General features: G+C 28.0%; 1 long non-coding RNA gene and 1 pseudogene across 1 annotated transcript in view; both read right to left on the reverse strand.

Moving 5' to 3' along the window:
* The window catches only part of LOC148236374 (uncharacterized), a 457,594-nt gene that overhangs the window by 438,098 nt on the left and 536 nt on the right, over positions 1–18,960 (reverse strand). The window lies entirely within an intron of this gene.
* LOC148236385 (uncharacterized) lies at positions 1,163–18,933 on the reverse strand (annotated as a pseudogene).

Below are 18,960 nucleotides of genomic sequence, written 5' to 3' on the forward strand. Positions count from 1 at the left end.
TTAATACTTTGAACAAAACAAATCCATAATAATTTTGCACTAATTATAAATAATTTAATGAAGAAATTAGCTTGTTTATGTGTACAATGCAATTAAAAATATATATATATTACTTAAAAAAGCAATTTTCCCAAAAAATATAACGCTAGTACTTTTTATGTAGCTGATGTCTCTAACTTAATTTAACTTCTACTGGAGTCAAACAAGGTTGCTAATTTACTATTGATGTAAGCAATTTCTTAATTTTGTATTATCATTTAAATAAATTTGAGCACTAATAACGATAAATATGTCATCATACAATTTTGTATCAAAGAAGAGGCATAAGATAGAAATGAAAAATTATTCGTGGTACCAATTTAAAACATTCTAATGAAAATAATAAATAAATGAGCAAAATACATTGTTTTGTATATTCAACATAAATACTAAGGCAAGCAAGAACAATTTATACTCGTAATTCAAATAAAAACTGAAGCACTTTGCTTTTTAAAAAAATAGACTTATCTCCGTCTGTTTTTCGCCCACGCAATTATTGTTGTTTCTTTAAATGAAATCATTATTTATAATTTTGTATATTTCGTTTTATCTCGCTAATTTAAATTAAGCACACAACGCAAAAGCATCGCTTTTGGACCGCATTCACTCAAAACTCGAAACGTTTCGGTTATTACGGGCACTTAAGCGCCTCACGTTTAAACGTTATTAAAGCACTCTCGGTTAAAAGTTTGGATTAAAATCTACACCCTCAACGGATGATCCAATTCAGTCCTATCGTTTGATATCTGTGAAAATTTTTATGCATAATGAATACAATCGAGTAACTGTATTATTTTTTTTGGTAATTTTGTACTGTACTTTTTTTGTAAAATGCCCTAAAAACTACAATTATATAAATCAGTTGCATGTATTTGTTATCATTAGTATCATTAGCCCTCTACTAACCATTGTTTATGTAAAAATTTGAACATCTTAGACTAAAATTTTGTTGTCGTTGTCATCGTTGTTCAGTTAAAAATATTATTAGTATGTTGTTGAAATTATTTTAGGGTTAAATGTCACTATTGCACCGCAACCGTCAAAAGCTCCAGGGACGAGCTCGTCTCGCGGTCTGATGAAAACCGCATAAAAAGTTTAACCGTGACAACGTCGCGTTTAAATATCAAGCACTTTTCTCAATTTCCTGCCTCTTGCCCAAAAGCGCTAATTGCCGGTCGGAAGGAAATCGCTCAGGAAAAAAGAGTTTCCCTCCGCGGAAACGGGCGAAAGTGCGGCCGAGTAATTTATTGTCCCCCGCGAATCCAGGGGGGCGCCAAATTTTCGTATATTTTTTCTTCTTCTTTTCATTCACCCTCGGCTTTTTCACTAAAGCGCCACTTATATTCCCATTTTCGTCACTCGACTTTGAATAATTGAATTTGTATCAAAAAGACAAGGTGGTCGCACTTTGCCTCGGCTGGCCGCGTTAATTCTGCATGAAGATTTTTGGATATGAAACGGTACAACTAAATTTGATTATTTAATGAGAGAGTAGCTTTTAATCTAAAATGTCAACCAGTGCCATAAATAATAGGGATATACATTATCGATTGTTAATTAAAATATGCATATACATCCTTATACGCTTCGACTGTTCTAAATTAAATTTTGCATAGTACTTAGGACCATGCTCAAAACAATTACGCTTATTTTAGTTATTTTGCAGTAATCATGTCAGTTTTATTTCTGCTTATTTTATACCACTAACCTACAATTAAACAATGGCATGCAATAAGATAGTTAAACCTTTTAAACGCCAGCGATTTTTTTAGTGAGTCACCCGTTATTAGTTACTTTCGAAAAATAAATAAAAAATAATTGGTTTACTTTTAAATTAATCTAGTACAATTATATTTAATCAAAAAAATTATTAATAGTTCGTTCAATAAAAAAATTTAATTTGTTAAAAAAATAATCAAAAAGTGATTCACCGTTAAAACATAACTGAGGTTATGCAAAATATGTGATGCACATGTAAATATGCTGTAAAAGTAATTACTAAGATTAGCAAAATATTAAATAGTAATCACACACATTAGCGAAATGTTAAATAATTCATAGTTATAATTAAGTATATAAAAAAGCTTAAACTAAAATTACCGTGTACTATATACTACAACAAATGTAAACAGTATTTTTTTATTTTATTTTAGATCAATGATTTTAGCAATTTATGTGCTACATTTAGCTGTATAATAAAGATTTAATATAGCTTTATTTTATAATCAGGTTATTCATACCTGATATAAGAAAAGACTAAGGCAACATTATCTGTTAAAATCGATTGAAATTATAATTGTCACTCATCTAGTGATGATTAAAGTTGATAAGAATAGGTTTATATTGGATTTAAACCAATATATGTTAGTACTATATTAAAGATTTTTTTATGATAGAGATGAATTGAAAAAAAAACATTAGGATTTATATAAAATTTCAAACTAGATCTATATTATTATATATATGCATTAAGTTGTATATATTTTATTTTTTAAATTATATACCTTTATTTTATTATTTAATTATTTATACATGAATTTAGGACAGGTTAAATTCTAGCGATTAATTTAAGAATCGATAAATCTTCCATTCGACAAATTAAGTAGTCAGTGAACTTTCCTAGAGCCCGGTAATAGTTCTTGTTAAGAAAATAGCTTTGCTTTTTGAAAAAGTCAGTTAAAAATCAAAAAAGATTTGTTAAGGATATTTAGATGATCTTAATAAGATCAGGAGACTGTTAAACATTATTAACTGCTTTTATCGTTTTTTAAACCACTTTATAACAGTTATTTGTGAGATATAAAAGCGTGACCTTTCTAAAAAAATCTAAAGCTTGTCATGCATTTTTAAACGCTTCCGAGAAACTTCATATTTTTTCCAGTCACTTGAGAGTTTTTGAGTCACGCCAGTTCAGTGGATTTTGGGTCGCTAATCAGGAAACAACGCCTCCTCTTGTTCTTGGCCAAACACCTTCGATTGCAGACCTCCATCGCAGTGAACCGTATTTTTTCCAGCGCAATATTGCCCAGCTGCTTAAATCAATTACTATGCTATATTTAAGGCATCATCCATATAAAATCCCAAATCAATGCTTTTTATATTATGCATCCCGGATGAGCCCATTAATCATAACCATCATTTTATTTTGTTATTTTTTTTTTATTTTGAGAAAGAACTGCCAAGTTTTAAGTTTTTAGTTCTACTTGTAATACGGCATTTAACGTATTTTTGAGATTTTAAAGATGCTGATATCTAAAATGAGCAACATAAAATATAATCTTAATGATACAATAAAAAATATATTTGTTTAAATTGCTAAAATACAGAGTTTTGATGTAATGAAATTTAGACTGCTTATTTTATTTAGAATTTCAGCTGTCAGAGATTTGACATCATATACTATAACTTTAAAATTAGAGGAAAAATAAAATATGTTCTTGATGTAAATGCCAGTCAAAGATCATTTTATGTTATAATAAAAAATATTTGTTATAAAATTATATTTCTATTAGTTCTATAGATTATACAAATATATTCAGTTTTTATAAGTGAGATATAGCTAATAAAAAATAAACTTTTTTATTCTTATTCAATAATGGCAAAATTTCAACAATATGGTTTAAAAACCAGTGAAAAATGTTAGAAGTTGAATGAAAAAATCATTTTAATATCCATAAATCACGTTGGCAGAGTCAGATTATGAGTCAAAGTCAGGCATTTTTTTAAATAACTTCACAGTCATATTTAAAAAGTTGTGGGATTGTTATTATATTACTTTTCTAGGAAAAGAAAAACATGATACGCAATTTTATTACATATCATAATACGTGTGACAGAAAAATGTGCATTCATATAGCTTTTCTCGTTTCATGTTTCGCGCGGGGATATCTAAACTTTCGGAAATAAATTAAGGAAGTTCTGAAAGACTTGAATATGTTAAGCCCGCACAAGTAGACATTTCAATATGAGATTGTACAGAAAGTGAGTCTTTTCAAATGTAATCTTATATTATGCGGGAGTATGAAACAAGAGCAATTACCGAAAGAGAATTTATTATATAACTTACGTTTCTTTATTCAGCGGGGGCAAAGGGAAGAAGAAGTATGTACGTAGACGGGAAAAAAAGTGGAGCTTTGCTAAAACGCGAGACTTTTGTTTGAAAAGCGCGCCCTCGGGAAGCCGGTATGAGAAATTAGGGGTGGGCTTTCGTATGAAATCAGGATTTTTCGTATTGTATATCAAAACGAGAGACAAAATCTCGTTGTCCCTGCTGGGACTTAACGATAGCATAAAACGGGCCTTCAAGACGATGGCCATTATTTTATTTCTTTCCTTTTGTGCTCGTGTACAACGTATACCTCTGTTTGATTGTTCTCGAAATGTTTCGGCGCTCGTTTCCCTTCTGTTTTGTAGCCTAGCTCTTCAATTCAATTTTCCTCTCTGGATATTTGTAAGCTGCGTACTAAAAAATATGGCGCGTGTTCATAGTTTGTTTTTGTTGTGCGCGATATTACTCGCGGGACCGTAAGAAGACGCGAGTCTTTCGACGTAATTACAAAGTAAACTTTGCTATCGCGTTGTCAAAATTTAGTTACGAGCGATGTCGTAAAATTATATAGAGCTTTAGGAGAGTTTTTATTTTTGATACTCGAAACTTAAATGCTTAGATGTAAAACGAGGAGTCGAAAGTAACTTATTAACTATCCAAATATAATTTATTAAAGTAATATTTTTTTCTTATTTTTATAACTCGGTGCTCATTAATATACATTGTATCATTAAAAAAAGCGATTCAAAGATAAAAAAAAATATTTTAAAATTACAAAAAATAAATTAAAACTAACAAAGTACTTTATGACAGATGAGACTCTTTAACAAAAATGTAAAAAAATAATCAAACCAAATACTAAGAAGTAAATAGCAAAATAATTTGAAAATCTGTATTCAATATTTACATTTAAATCAAAAATATATTATGACGAAATAGAAATTGCAAATAAAATAATAATCCATATTACCAATTAAATAAATACTGTTATAATAATATTAATAGAAATTTACGTTATATAGAAAAATACAGAATTAACCAAATTGAATACTGAAATGAGTCATAAACACATTTAAGATATTCATTGCTTAGCATTTAGAAATATAAAAAAATTGTGTTTATTGTGGTTAATCTTTACTTAAAAGCATAAATAAATTTACATTATTTTAACATTGTATTTACATTTTAGAATTCAATAAAAGTATGTAAATGTTAGCAATAAATATAATAATAATAATTTATATAAATATTTTGCTGAAATTTTCCATTTTTAAAATTTTAAAATCTAAATGGTATGACTTGGTCACCCAGTAAGACACCTTATGGATCGGTCTGGTAGAATATTTTATTGCAAAATTAACATATATATATAATTATATACAGATATTTAACAATGTTAAGCGTTAATTTAAATTATAAGAAAGTCCAAATATCTTCGATTTAAAAAGTTGTTGAAAATCTGATGTTTTAGTGTGGTTCGTATGTGTCTTTTAAATTTAACTAAGAGCATCTTATTCGAATAGAGAAAATATTTATTTTATAGAATTAGGCTGTGTGATTAAACTTCACCTCCTCAACTCTTAAAAATTGAGGATAGTCCTCATAGGCGTCCTTTCTAATTCCTTTTGACAAAAAAAAATTGACATAAAAACCGTATATTTGTATAAATAAAATACAGCAATTTATTTTTGTTCTTTACGTAATATAAATTTAATCTGACTTTATCATTAGAACATTGCCATACTTGTACTAATTGAGGTGAGGCAAGTTGCAGGGGTGTATTTTGCTTATATTACAACCTTAATTCTGAAAGTATTGCAATTTCTCAAACTTTTGTATAAATATAGTATTTTTTTATGAAAGATGATTACCTCATATTTTTTTTAATTGTATATGTTTGTAAAACAAATAATAATACAAAAATTATAAATTAAAAACCACACTTATTATCGCTATGTTTAACCTACGTTTTTTTATTTATAATAAAAAAATACATATTTTAAAAATTTAAAAGAAAATTTAGAACCTAATATTCTAATTAATTATTAATAAATACGTAAATCGTATAAATCATATAAATGCAATCATTTTTGCACATTTTCTAAATATATATGTATATGATCCATACCTTTATTATGTAAATGTATTGACATAATCGAGATTACTGCTTTTCTTTGTATTAGAAAATTCGCACAAAAAATCATAACACATATTTTAATATTATACAAATAATTATTGAAAAATATTATCTGTCACCAAAATCAAATAAAAATTATAGCAAAATATTTACAATTTATAAAATATTATTTAGATAATATTTAATTGTTATGGGGTGCTTCATATTCCCTCTTTCGCCCAGACTATATTGTTTCACAAAAATTTTGACCACACTTATATTGTAATGTTATATCTTTGAAAATATCTGTTAAACGTATATTGCTTATGTTTATAAAAGTCTGATAGTTATTAATTCGTCTTGGGTGTTTTAATATGGCGTGGGTTGATTTGTAAATTTTATTAGAACAAAACACTTAAATAATTGACGATTTTGAGTAACAAAATAATATATATATAAAGCATAAAAAAACTAGTTAAACACTATTAAAAACACCTTTGCGAAGACGGTTTGTGTAGCATATTATCTAGGGGTACAGACCCTCGGCGACGCGCCATTTATAAGCTGTTGGTCAGCGAGACACTCAGATGAGATTGTCGTCTACAGGAAGTTAAAGTAACGCAGACTTCTGTGTGGAGGGTCTCACTTCGTAGAGGTAGCTTTATAAACCACAATTTTATTAAATGACGTCACTGGGATCTCCTCCGAATTATTTCATCAATGCTATTCTAATTTACGGTATCAAATTATATCGAAACAAGCTTACAAATTTAGCAAATTGTGTTTAAAAACATATTTGCGCCAATATTTAATTACCGATTCATCTGAATCACAATCGATTAATAGTCATAAACAAACTTGTATTATTAAATCTTGTATATTTTGCTTTTTTATTCGTAAAACAACTTACAAGATATAAGTTAGGTTAACAAAATTAACTCAGGGATGTATGTATTTATAATACATTTACCACATGGATATTTGAAAAAAAAATCATGGCTCAGAAGCATTATGTCTCAATTTTATAATGTAATAAATTACCATAAAAATAAATTGCGAATAAAAACATAAATCTAATTTTTCTGTTCAATAATAAAATTAAGCAAGTTCTTACAAGTTTCACACAGATACATAAACATAGCTTAAATAGCCGCGTTAAATATTTAATATTATTTTAATTATTTGTATACAATATTGCTTCAATGTGAATTGATTTTTGTCGTAATCTGATTCACCCAAAAATGCATTTTTTGTTTGATTGATTACTGCCTTTAAAACTGTCCTTTTCTGTAAAAAAACAATTAAGGATGTTGTACTTAATTATTACAGTTATCTGATTTTAAAAGTTCACTACATAAGCTTTTAAAAGACAATTTTTATTTTTCATCTGCTTTAAAAAAATCAAGTATAATATTTAAAACAAATAATAGAATTTTATTTTACGGTTAAATTAAATGGAACAGTAACTTATTGAAAAAAAAATATATTTTTTTAAAAAAAATATTTACACAAAAAATATGGCATTTAAATAAATAAACTTTTATAAAAATTCTTAGAAGAATAAAAAAAATATCTTTATTAGCATTGAGCATTAAATATTGCGAATAAAAAAAAGAATAAAACAATATTTTTGTGTGTATTTTAGTAAACGTGTCATAACGATTATTTATTGCTAGTAAATTATGGGATACATAATGTAAAAAAAACTAGACGAATTAAATATTTTTAACTCATACTTATATAATACCATAATATGTTATATAATTTAAGGTATATATTATTATTTTTAAATTCGTGCTTCTAATTAATTTAATACATAAAACATTTTTAAGCATTAGTGTAATTCGCTTAACTTTTGTCATTAAAACATATTAATTAAAGATCAAACAGAACGATGCTTACTCATTAAAATCATGTGTGATGCTTGCTCATTAAAATTATAAGGATTTTAATATATCTTCACTAATAATATATATTTTTGCAAAACTAACCGGTATTTATTATATTAAAATTTTAATTAAATTAAAAAGGGTTTAAATTAAAAAAAAACAGTAATTAATAAAATATGAAAATATATGTACTTTGTTAGTTCTTTGAAATTAATCTAATTTTTTGTAAGATAATTATTAACTTTAATAATAAAATCTACAACTATTATAAACGACAGATATTTTTTAAGAAATTAAAATATTTCTCATGGCAGTGTATAATTTTAAAATTCACTTTTGGCAGCAATTTGTTTATTAAACATTAAAGATTAATTCACTATCAAAATAGCAATAGTGGGATGTTAGTATTGCATTATCGTGCAAAAGAATAAAACCTTTTCGATCAATATGCTTGAATAAAGATAATATCGTTGAATTATTAATTACAAAAACTACGAAACAAAACGAAATATATTCCTAGCAATCTTATAACATTACTAGTTTTTAAAAACGGTCTTTAGTTACTCGCTCTTTATTACAACATTTATTTATATTTTAATTTGTACTGCTTTATTGTTACTATTAAGTTGTGTAATGTTCAAATCCTTTTCATCTAGTTAATTACAATTTAATTATAAATTTTATTTATAGTAAAAGATATAATTTAATAATAAAAAAGGGTGGCAATATTCATGCTTTATGTATTATAAATTTATCTTTCACTTAAAAGGTATCTAAAAAAAATTTTAATTGCTTTTGGTATACCACAGAATTATAAAAATCAGATCAAAAAAATAATTTAAAACTATATCGACGATGAATTCGGTCTGCCTGTAAAGATGGCAACGGAAACTCAGGCTCCATTGTTTGGCATCCACGTCGGAAGCTCTTCCGGCTTAATGATCCGAAATGTTGCAACATTTATTGCGGCGACAATTTGCATTGTTGCATAATTACCGCTGGCAGAGCAAGACTTTCCGCGATAATCGAATTCCGACGGCGTATAATAATCTCCCCAAAAGTTATTGCTTGGCCAATGCCAAGATTTTTGTGCACTTAACTGCCGGTTTAAAAACGCAACCTTGCCTTAACCAATTGCGTTTTTGATAGAGGGTGAGATTTGGACGCCACCTCCTAGGGAGTTGCTACATGCAACCGAGTAGTAGTTCTCCGGGTGGCTTGGAGCAGGTGTAAAAAATGAATTTTTCAAACATTTTCTTTCCGGGTGCTTTGAAGATTTATACGTCTACAATATTACAGATTTATATGTATAAGATATATAGAGAAGCTTTCGTTGAGATTTTCAAAGAGACGTGAAGGTAGTAAAATATCAAGTAGTGCTGTATTATTTATAAACGTTTCTAAGTATTACATTTTATATAAGTTATCAAAAACTATTTTTATAATGAAAAAATTAAAAAAAAATTTTAAAATAAGGTTTATGTATAAATATTGCTTAGATTATTTTGTACAAAATGAGTTTGGTAAAAAACTTTTTCGGAAAAAGGGAGCTAATTACATACCTAATTTTTACATCTATATCGTGCTTTTAACTTTGACTTTTATTAACATACAGCGCATTAATGTTGTAGCAGATGTTATTAAAGATGTACATAATATAAATATAAATATTTGAGTTTGTTTTTAAAACGTGACAGATAAAATACAAAAATAAGTTAATGTTTTTTTTCAACCTCTAAAAAGGTTATTGGTATTTTATCAAATTTTAACACAAATATTTTATCTGTCATACCTTAAAAAAATTTTATAAATAAATCATATACTTTAGTATTTGCGATACCAAAAAAATAATTTATCAGATTTAAACATATATATATTTAGTATTAATATTATTGAAATTTAAGAATTCATCACGAATTAAACTTATTTTTCTATATTTCAGCTGTGATGCTCCAGCCATGATCACGAATTTTCCGTGACTGCCGCTCTCGTCCTTAACCTTTTCATATATACACGTTTTTGCGGGAAGTCAGTATTAATTATATTAATTTATTGTCAGTTTTGTGTCCGTGTTTATGTGATTGTGTGGCAATTATTTGTATGTGATTTTTTTGCTCGTATATACTCTAAAACCGGAAGCCAAGACTTTAATATCATGCTACTATCATCTCGTTTGTTTATTGCAATATTTTTATAGATTTCTATTTAAAGTGCTTCGTGTTTTATACGAACAAAATTTTAATGTTAGCTACAGAGTTTGTGCTGCTAAAGTCAATTTTGTGGTCTTTAAAAAAACTGTGTTCAGCCAAAGCAGAATAACTATTAAAATTTTTGACAGCATTTTTGGGTTTATTTTCTCGGTGTGAGATTGAGAGAAACGTAAAGGTAACATAAAGAGATTCATTAACTTTGATCCTCAATTTCAACTGCCATGGTTGTACTTTAATTAAATGGTCTTGTAGACTCTTTGCTACTACTTTCGGCTTCACTTCTGATACCATGATACTTGTATCATCTGAAAAAGTTGCTATGCTTGTGTCCTTCACAGTTTCTAGCTCCGCTGTTTATAGCAGATATAGTACTAGTCCCAAAACACTTCCTTGTGGCACACCTAAATAAATCAGGTACATGTCCGTAGTAGTATCCAAGCTTAACGTGAAAGTGACGATCGCTCAAATATGATTGAAGTATTAAAAATAAATTATGAGGTAGTTGTCGCTTGATTTTATAGAAAATCCCTGGATTCCACACTTTGTCAAATTTTTAAATGTATTTAATATTAAAACTCATGTATGACTATCCGCCAATAGCACAAAAAATGTCATACTATTGCATAGTATAGATAAAAAACACTATTTTTCTTTATAAAATATATAACAAGCAGCTTTATTTCATAGAATTAATAGCCAATTTTGATATTTTGTCTTAAGAAGACTACAAGTTCCTAATATATAAAAATATGTTGCGATTTGTCTTGACACATGGGCAGCAATTGCAAAGCTCAAAAGCACTGTGTGCCTTATAAATATTATTATCTAATGTTCAGTACTTCTTAGGTATGGTCGCCAAATACATCCGACTCACTTTTAATAAATAATGCCAACAAAAAAATGTTTTTCATACCTGTACACGAAGGAATATAAATATGTTCCATTTTTACTTTGCTCAAAATTTTTACAAGGTATGCTGGGATATGATTCTATCGAGTCGCGTCAACGAGTATATTTGCTAAAGCGTGATTGGAAATATAAATAATCCAGATATTCTAGAAAAACTTTGTTTTTGTATGTTATTTGTCACCTAATTACCAATGGTTGCGTTTCCAAAAAATGTGTTGCTGAGAAGTATGGCAAGCAAGAACAATAGGAAATTTGTTTTCATTCAGATACTCACAGTCAGATGATGCTTTATATTTTTATTGTAAATAATTTAAGCTAATTGCTCTGTAAATATTTTTTACGTTTTTTTTTTGTGTTAAGCTTCTGTTATTCCTCACACATATTAAAAATATATGTTTTATTTTTAATCAACTTATTAAGGGCAATTTTCAAGAGCACAATAAATGTTTTGAGTTAAGTTTTTATAAGTAAACAATTGTCGATTGTCCTTCACACATCTGACAAAGTTTTCTCACACATTTTTACTAAAGTCTGATGATGTTAAATATTCTTTGATTCTAATATTTCTTATATTTATTTTATCGGTGAGAGGTAAAAAACAAATAATAAATGTTTATTCGCAACGTCTCTTTGTTTGGCGTGTCAAAGCAGAAAAAGGCATTGTGTCAGAAGCGACAAGATAATCTAGGCGCCTCCTATTAGCCGATAAAATATATTCGCCACGGGACGGTGAAAAACTCGCCGGCCTCCTGAGTGATAAACTTCTCTTTTATTGCGCGTATTAGGGGGCGAGAGAATGGCCTTTGATAAACCATCGGGGGTCGGTCGCTTTCAGCCGCAAAAATAGATAACCGGCCTCTCCGTTTTGACTACAATCGCTAATCCTCGGTGATTTAACGGGGTTTCGCGTGTATCGTCGTAAATTCACTGGAAATATGACTTCTACACTGTCAACCGGATAATCCATTATAAAATATGACTAGCCAGCTTTTTTCCGACGCCCGGATCTCTGATAACGAAATTATGGTCTTCGTAGGGGTTGGAGGTAGAAAAAAAAATAAGCGAGGACGCCATGGCACAGCGACGGCCGTTAAGCGATTTAATAAAGACGGATTCGGATGTTGCTCTTAATGCCGACAATGGAATTATTTACTGTTGCTACAAAGTAAACGCGATTTTTATGACACGTCACTTTTTTGTATACATTTTGCGGCTGCTTTATTTACATCGGAGTCGAGCGATGTTGACAAATGTACTTTTTATGTTTGCATAAGTTTCTTTTTTACATTCGCTTACAACTTTCCAATTAAAATTGAAATTTGTAATAAACATAAATATACATATGTAGAGTATATGTTAATACATATATGTACGTTTATATTTATATATATAAAGATAATTTTAAATAACAGAAGGTTACTCAAATTATATTATTCATAATTAGTTGTCTAATAAGTAACATATTACATACATGCTAGTTAAAGTTAACGTGACAACGCTATAGTTTTCAATATAGTAGAGCACATCCTAACAACGAAATAAATATATGGTAAATTCTATTTCATAGCCAACAGCTTTAATTTATTATTTTAGAATAAAATATATTTGCCTGTACTCGTAAGTTAAAAATCGAAATATGACTTATTTCATAAAATGGAAAAAGTTTACTTAAGTAAAATAGTAATATTTTTTTAATTACTAAATTTATATCCTTGTGTTCTTAACAAAAAAGATCGCTAACGAGATGTATAGCTACTGAATGTTTCATCATTTTATTTAACATTATTACAGTTTTAAGAAAATATGTAAAAAATAGTAGTATTAGTGATATATATTTTTTTTATCATTTGCATTTTTATTATTCAAGTATTTTAAAATTAAAATGCATGCAAAATTGAAGTGAGCATTAAACTGTAATTTATTTAATACATTTTAAATAAACCTCTTAATGAGCTTGAAAAAAATTAACATATTTTTTTTCAATATTTAATATTTAATTTTGAGAGAAAATCTACAAAATTATAAAATATGTAATTTTCTCTAAAATATAAAAGCTTAATTTTTTTTGCATAGGTTACGATTTTAGCATTTATTTACATATATTGTTAACTGAAACATCTATCACAAATCATATGATTACCCGAAGAGTCAAGAACATCGATGTCATTATTTTTTTCCTGATGGAATATAAGCCAGCACCTTGCCATACTTTTTTTCAATTTTAATATTTGTAAATCTATCTTTGCAACATTGTATGTATTAGCTTAACGCGTTTCTAAAGGGCAGAGATTGAAAAAATGTTTAGGTCTTGATAATGAAATTTATGAGATTAAAAAAAATAAAGAAAAAAAAAACGAATTGACTCTTTAAAAAAAACAGCAGCAACTAAGTATTATCTGTAAAGCCAGTAGTTCTTAAAATGTACGCCACAGTGCCTTGAGATTGTACAGGTTTCTTATAAGTTGTCACTATTACAATTTTTTATAATTTTGTACTTCTATTTTCAATTCAATATAGTGCAAACCAGTTCCTCTCTTAGTAATTAATGGTTTACGTTTTTGCACGATATTTTGTTGACATAACCTGCCTTTGCGAAAACCTAGATTTAGCAAGGATGTTGAGAGTCGAAAAAGTTTGCAAGCCACTGGGTTAATCAAAATAAAATCATTTGCTTAGGTTTTAAATTGCTTATTGATGTCACTCACAATGTGCCACGGTAACATATTAGTTTGTTTAGTTATATAAATGCGCTTTTATAAAAAAACAGCTCTAACTTTATTAAGTTATAAAGATTTTAACGAATTATCAGTCTTAGCCTTATGTTTAATACTTACTTGTGAGTATTTATTAAATCTGATTAACTTACTCATTTGGTAAATATTTACCCTACAGTAACGCATTTGGCTCACAGCAAAGAAATAAAAAAATACTAGCTTTAAACACCCAGATACGATAAAAAGTAAAAACACTAGTCCTTATTCAATTCAAAAGCAAGTCTCTTAGATTTTTTTTATTTTAAACTTTTTTATGGAACTACTTCTTTTAAATGGAAGTAAATAAAATAGCTTGTACCAATCAAGTACAGTATAAAAACTGGCTTTTGATTCATTGAGCAGCTTCTAAGCTTCTCAGTAACAACACTATCTGTGTGTTGTTATCTTCTTTTTATGTTTTTTTTTAAAGTTCTGATTTCTGTTAAATTTTTTTAAGTGTAAGAATATTTTTTTTGTAAATATTTGTGCCGTATTACATTTATAAAAACTTATTTAACAATATCTAATGAATTATATCAATATTTATTTATAGCAATATTTCATTTTATGGTAAAGGTTCGTGTGATTATTTCATCATGCAATGATTTAAGATATAACGAAATGTGCCTTATTTCAAAAATAATATTTGATAAACGTTGCTGATAAAAAAAAAATATGTGCAGCTGCGCCTCGAAGACGTGTGGCGTATTGCATTTTAGTTAATAGCAGTGTGCAACTTTAATAAGTTGAAAATTAAAAGTTTTAATAATGAACCTGAAAAAAAATATATAAAAAGGTTCATATACTATATGTATTTACATAGTACTTGCGTCATAAATCACTAAAAAATTAAAAAGTTAAAAAAGCATTTATATACTAGAAAATACATTTAAGCAAACACTACAAGTATTTTTTGTTACCCACGCACGTGCAGTAAAGTAATTACCATTAAAAAGTGTCAGTACACAAATATTTAACCCACTGGACCATTTAATATAAATTTCGATGTTCAAGTGTAGGATCGTTGTATAAATATATTTTAATTTAATAATTTCAGAGATGAAGAAGCAAACTATTTTGTTTTTCTTCTACGGAAACAATCATATGAAGGTCAGAACATTTCCTTAAAGCAAGTACTTTACTCTAGTACATATCTTAATTGCATCATCAGCAAATCTAGTAAAATTATTGACTTTCTGGATTTTGTCAATCAAGCAGCCTTTTCACTTTAATCGTCAGTTAACTCAAACTACGAGAAATAGAACCATAGCTTAAACGATTCAGGATCATGAAAAATATTGTATTAAATTATTAATTAAAAATTTATCTAAACGTAAGGTGACCGGACAACTTTCTTTGTCCTTCTGGAAGAAAAATGTGTTAGGTGACCAATTTTTAACTCTCGCATGATCCATAAATAACCAAAAATTTCTAAAACTACTTTTTTAAGTTCTTGCAAGATCCATTATTGAATAAAAACTTTCGAGATGATTTTTTTTGATTTTGATATTTTCAAAATCTGTTCAATTTAATATACGATAACGTGTACCACTACAACATATGATTTACATTTTATCAAAAAAATACGTTTCCCAAAAAAAAGTAATAAGTTAATAAAAAAAAATATTTACATAAAAATCAACAAAACTCAAACTAGGAAAAATATATTTTGTGGCGGCTTTTGATATTTTTTATATAATAAAATAAATAAAATAGTCTAATAAAATATCATGTGTAACACACTGTTTGCTTTATTTGCAACAAAATTCACGCATACTTTGAGAAATCATACCTTGAATACAAATTGCAATATTGCTTCCAGATTGCAAGTTCGTAGTATTGAATGTTAATCCAGACGTTCGGTGTACGATATAGCGAATACACTAATTAAAGTTGAAATTGCAAAAAAGTCATTACAATCAAGTTTGAACATAATACATACATTTGTACGATATTTTGTAGAAATAGATGCTGAATAATAGTAGTATCGGTAATTTAATAATATAATTTTTATCATATTTATATCAGTAGATCTCTGTGGCGCTGTAGCTAATTTGCTATTTTATATCTAAAGTTTGTTTGTTGTGTTTTTTGAGCGTTTAGCTTAAGAGTTGATTTATATAACATTCAATAAAAGTAAATACCTTTACAATATCTCACCATAATTTATGGTTGTCTAGAATATTAAATCGACTGTTATTAGAACAAAAATGCAAAACCTGATTTTTGAATATCACCTCAAAATTGTATATAAATATCACCCAGATTGGTACTCAGAGCTTAAATTTTAATTGGCCACCGCCTCCCGCGCCGATTACTCCGAATATCCTGGCCAAATTGAGTTTCGTCCTCTTTTTGAGCCATCTCCGATTGATGTCTTACAGGTGTATTAATAATTGCCTTATCTTCGAGGCGAGGTCGGACCCGGACCGTCAAAATTTAACAACGTTAAGATTCACTCGGCCCGGACCCGGAGGGCAATTATTCTAATTACGCCCCGGGTAATTAATACATGCCCGGTGCCGTATGGAAACACAGGGCCGGAAAATACACAGATTAAATAAGCGTCAGCAGCGAATTTAAAAGCCTCAATAGGGGAAGGGAAAAATCCAAAGTGTCCCCGGCGCTTATTTACCCATCTCTTTCCATCTCTCTACTACGCTCCTGTCTCTTAAATTATTTCAATTAAACTTTCACGTACCTTTTGAATAGATTTGAATAAGAGATTTTAATTCGTTTCGCAATTTACATTTGAAAAAGACTCGAGAGGTGTATTGATGCTTGTGCGTGTGTTTCAGAAGCACTCGGATGCTTCATGATGCTTTATACGGGTGCATTATTTCATTGCCGTGTCCAATTAGTGCAAATTGCACGAATCTAACATGTATAAAATAAAACTCTCAAAGAACGTATTCATTTATTTAGAGAGACGTTTATGCTTTGACTAGTCACATTAGTGTTACAAACAACATATTTTATGTAGTATTTTTTTTTTTTTAAATATATTTATGTACACATTTTAGTTTGCAATTTTTTTTAATAAGCGCCCTTATCATAAAAAACTAATTTTATTTAAAACACTTATGTAATAAAAAATCAAATATTTTTAATAAAATATTTCAGCAATAACCGCATCATATAATATATTGTCTTTCTTTAATTTGTATACAAAATTTTTTTCGATTGATTTAATGCAAGAGCTGACAATCTCTTCTCAATTTTTTAAAAATGTGTCTGATTCGCTTAGAAAATACAATAATTCAACATAGTTGCCTCCATTTACGGTATTATTATTTTCAGAATGTCCTCGAAAAGAAAGTTCTTGTTTAGATAAAAAGCAAATCACGCCAAATAATTGAGAAATAATATATCTGTTCGCAGTAACTTCCTTATTATATAATTCAACATTTGCCTTAAATTGAGCACTGAAAAAATCTTCGATACGATTTTCTTCACCAAACGATTTTAATTGTATAATAGCGCATATGTGAGGTTAAGAGCATTCGTGCCTTTTACGAGCTTGACTTAAATTGCTTAACTCATTATATCCAAATTTATTCCAAACATTTAGCTCTTGAGAAAATGATAATTATGGCCAACAAAATAATTTTGCTAAATGAGCACATCCACAAATCCCCTTATTTTTTTCATATACTTCACTATTGAAATGTCTCTTGAATGTTTTAGTTTTAGATTGGATGTTTAAATGTGATGTGAGTTTTGGACTATTAATAATAATTTCCTCTTCTTGAAACGGAAGACAAAAAATGTAATTTCTTATTACAAAACCCCATACCTTGGAAATATGAAAATACTGTTATTCCCTAATGATATTTGAAATTTAAACCGTATTTGCACATTCTAAAATATTTGGGAATTTATTAAAAAGTTTAATAAAAATAATTAAATTGATCATAAAAAATGATTACATTAAAAGATTATTCTAAAACTTGAAACTTGTACAAGATTTAAAATTGGTAGAAATAGTCTAGCATGAACGTGTCTAAAGCTGATGTTGAACGTTCGTTCAGGTCGTTGAATCGCATTAAATACATATGACAAATTTCATTTCCTATGATGTACTAAATGCTTTTGCTACACGATCAATCAAGAAAGTGTACAAAATAAATCAAATTAAAAATTAAAATAAAAATTAAATTAAAAAAATTGTAGAATTTACAATTTTAAAAGGAGACTATATATAAATTTGTTTTAGAAACAATATTTTTATTAGCTTACAAATAATAATAATAAACTAATATGCTAATTTCTCTCAGTAAATCGATATATTATTCTATAGTTTCGGGTCTCTGGGTATCTGGACAGTAAATGGATCTTTTGCTGCAGAGGTATTATATTAGGTTAACAATATTTACTTGGTGCACTCTTCCAATTAATTGTCATGTTATTTAAGATTATAATAATATTAGAATTCATTATTTGCATCAAATATTGGGATAATCCATAATCTTTTAAGTGGTTAGATATCATTCCTACTACATTACTGTCACAGTAATAATAACACGGTTTATATCAAATTCATCGTCACTTCCTTAAGCATCCATTATTATATCGTCATTCGTAATTATATGGATAATTTGTGAAAATAAATCAATATATGTATTTATAAATAATTAAAACACAGATTAATAATTCTGTTTTACATAACTTAGTAATTTACTAATATTATTATTTGAGTTGCTGCTAAAAATGTCGATAGTTGTGAATCGCTGATTTGAATAGTGCGAGCGAGATAGCGAGCTCTACTTGCATCTCACTCTTTTTTTCTAATCGTTTTTATTTGATAATAGACACACAATATTAAGTAAGAATTATGCACAATTAGAGCATATAGTCCCGTTTCATCCCATATCATAAAAATATAGATACCCATTGAAGGAAAAAATCAGTTTAAGAGTAAAAGTGTCAAGTAAGCGTTATGCGTCTTAACACGGCTCGCTCCGGCCATGTTCCGATTAAAATTTTTACAATAAAC

The sequence above is a fragment of the Plectrocnemia conspersa genome, unplaced genomic scaffold, assembly GCF_051122295.1.
Source record: "Plectrocnemia conspersa isolate PC_06_02 unplaced genomic scaffold, ASM5112229v1 ptg000003l, whole genome shotgun sequence".
In the NCBI taxonomy this organism is placed as follows: domain Eukaryota; kingdom Metazoa; phylum Arthropoda; class Insecta; order Trichoptera; family Polycentropodidae; genus Plectrocnemia; species Plectrocnemia conspersa.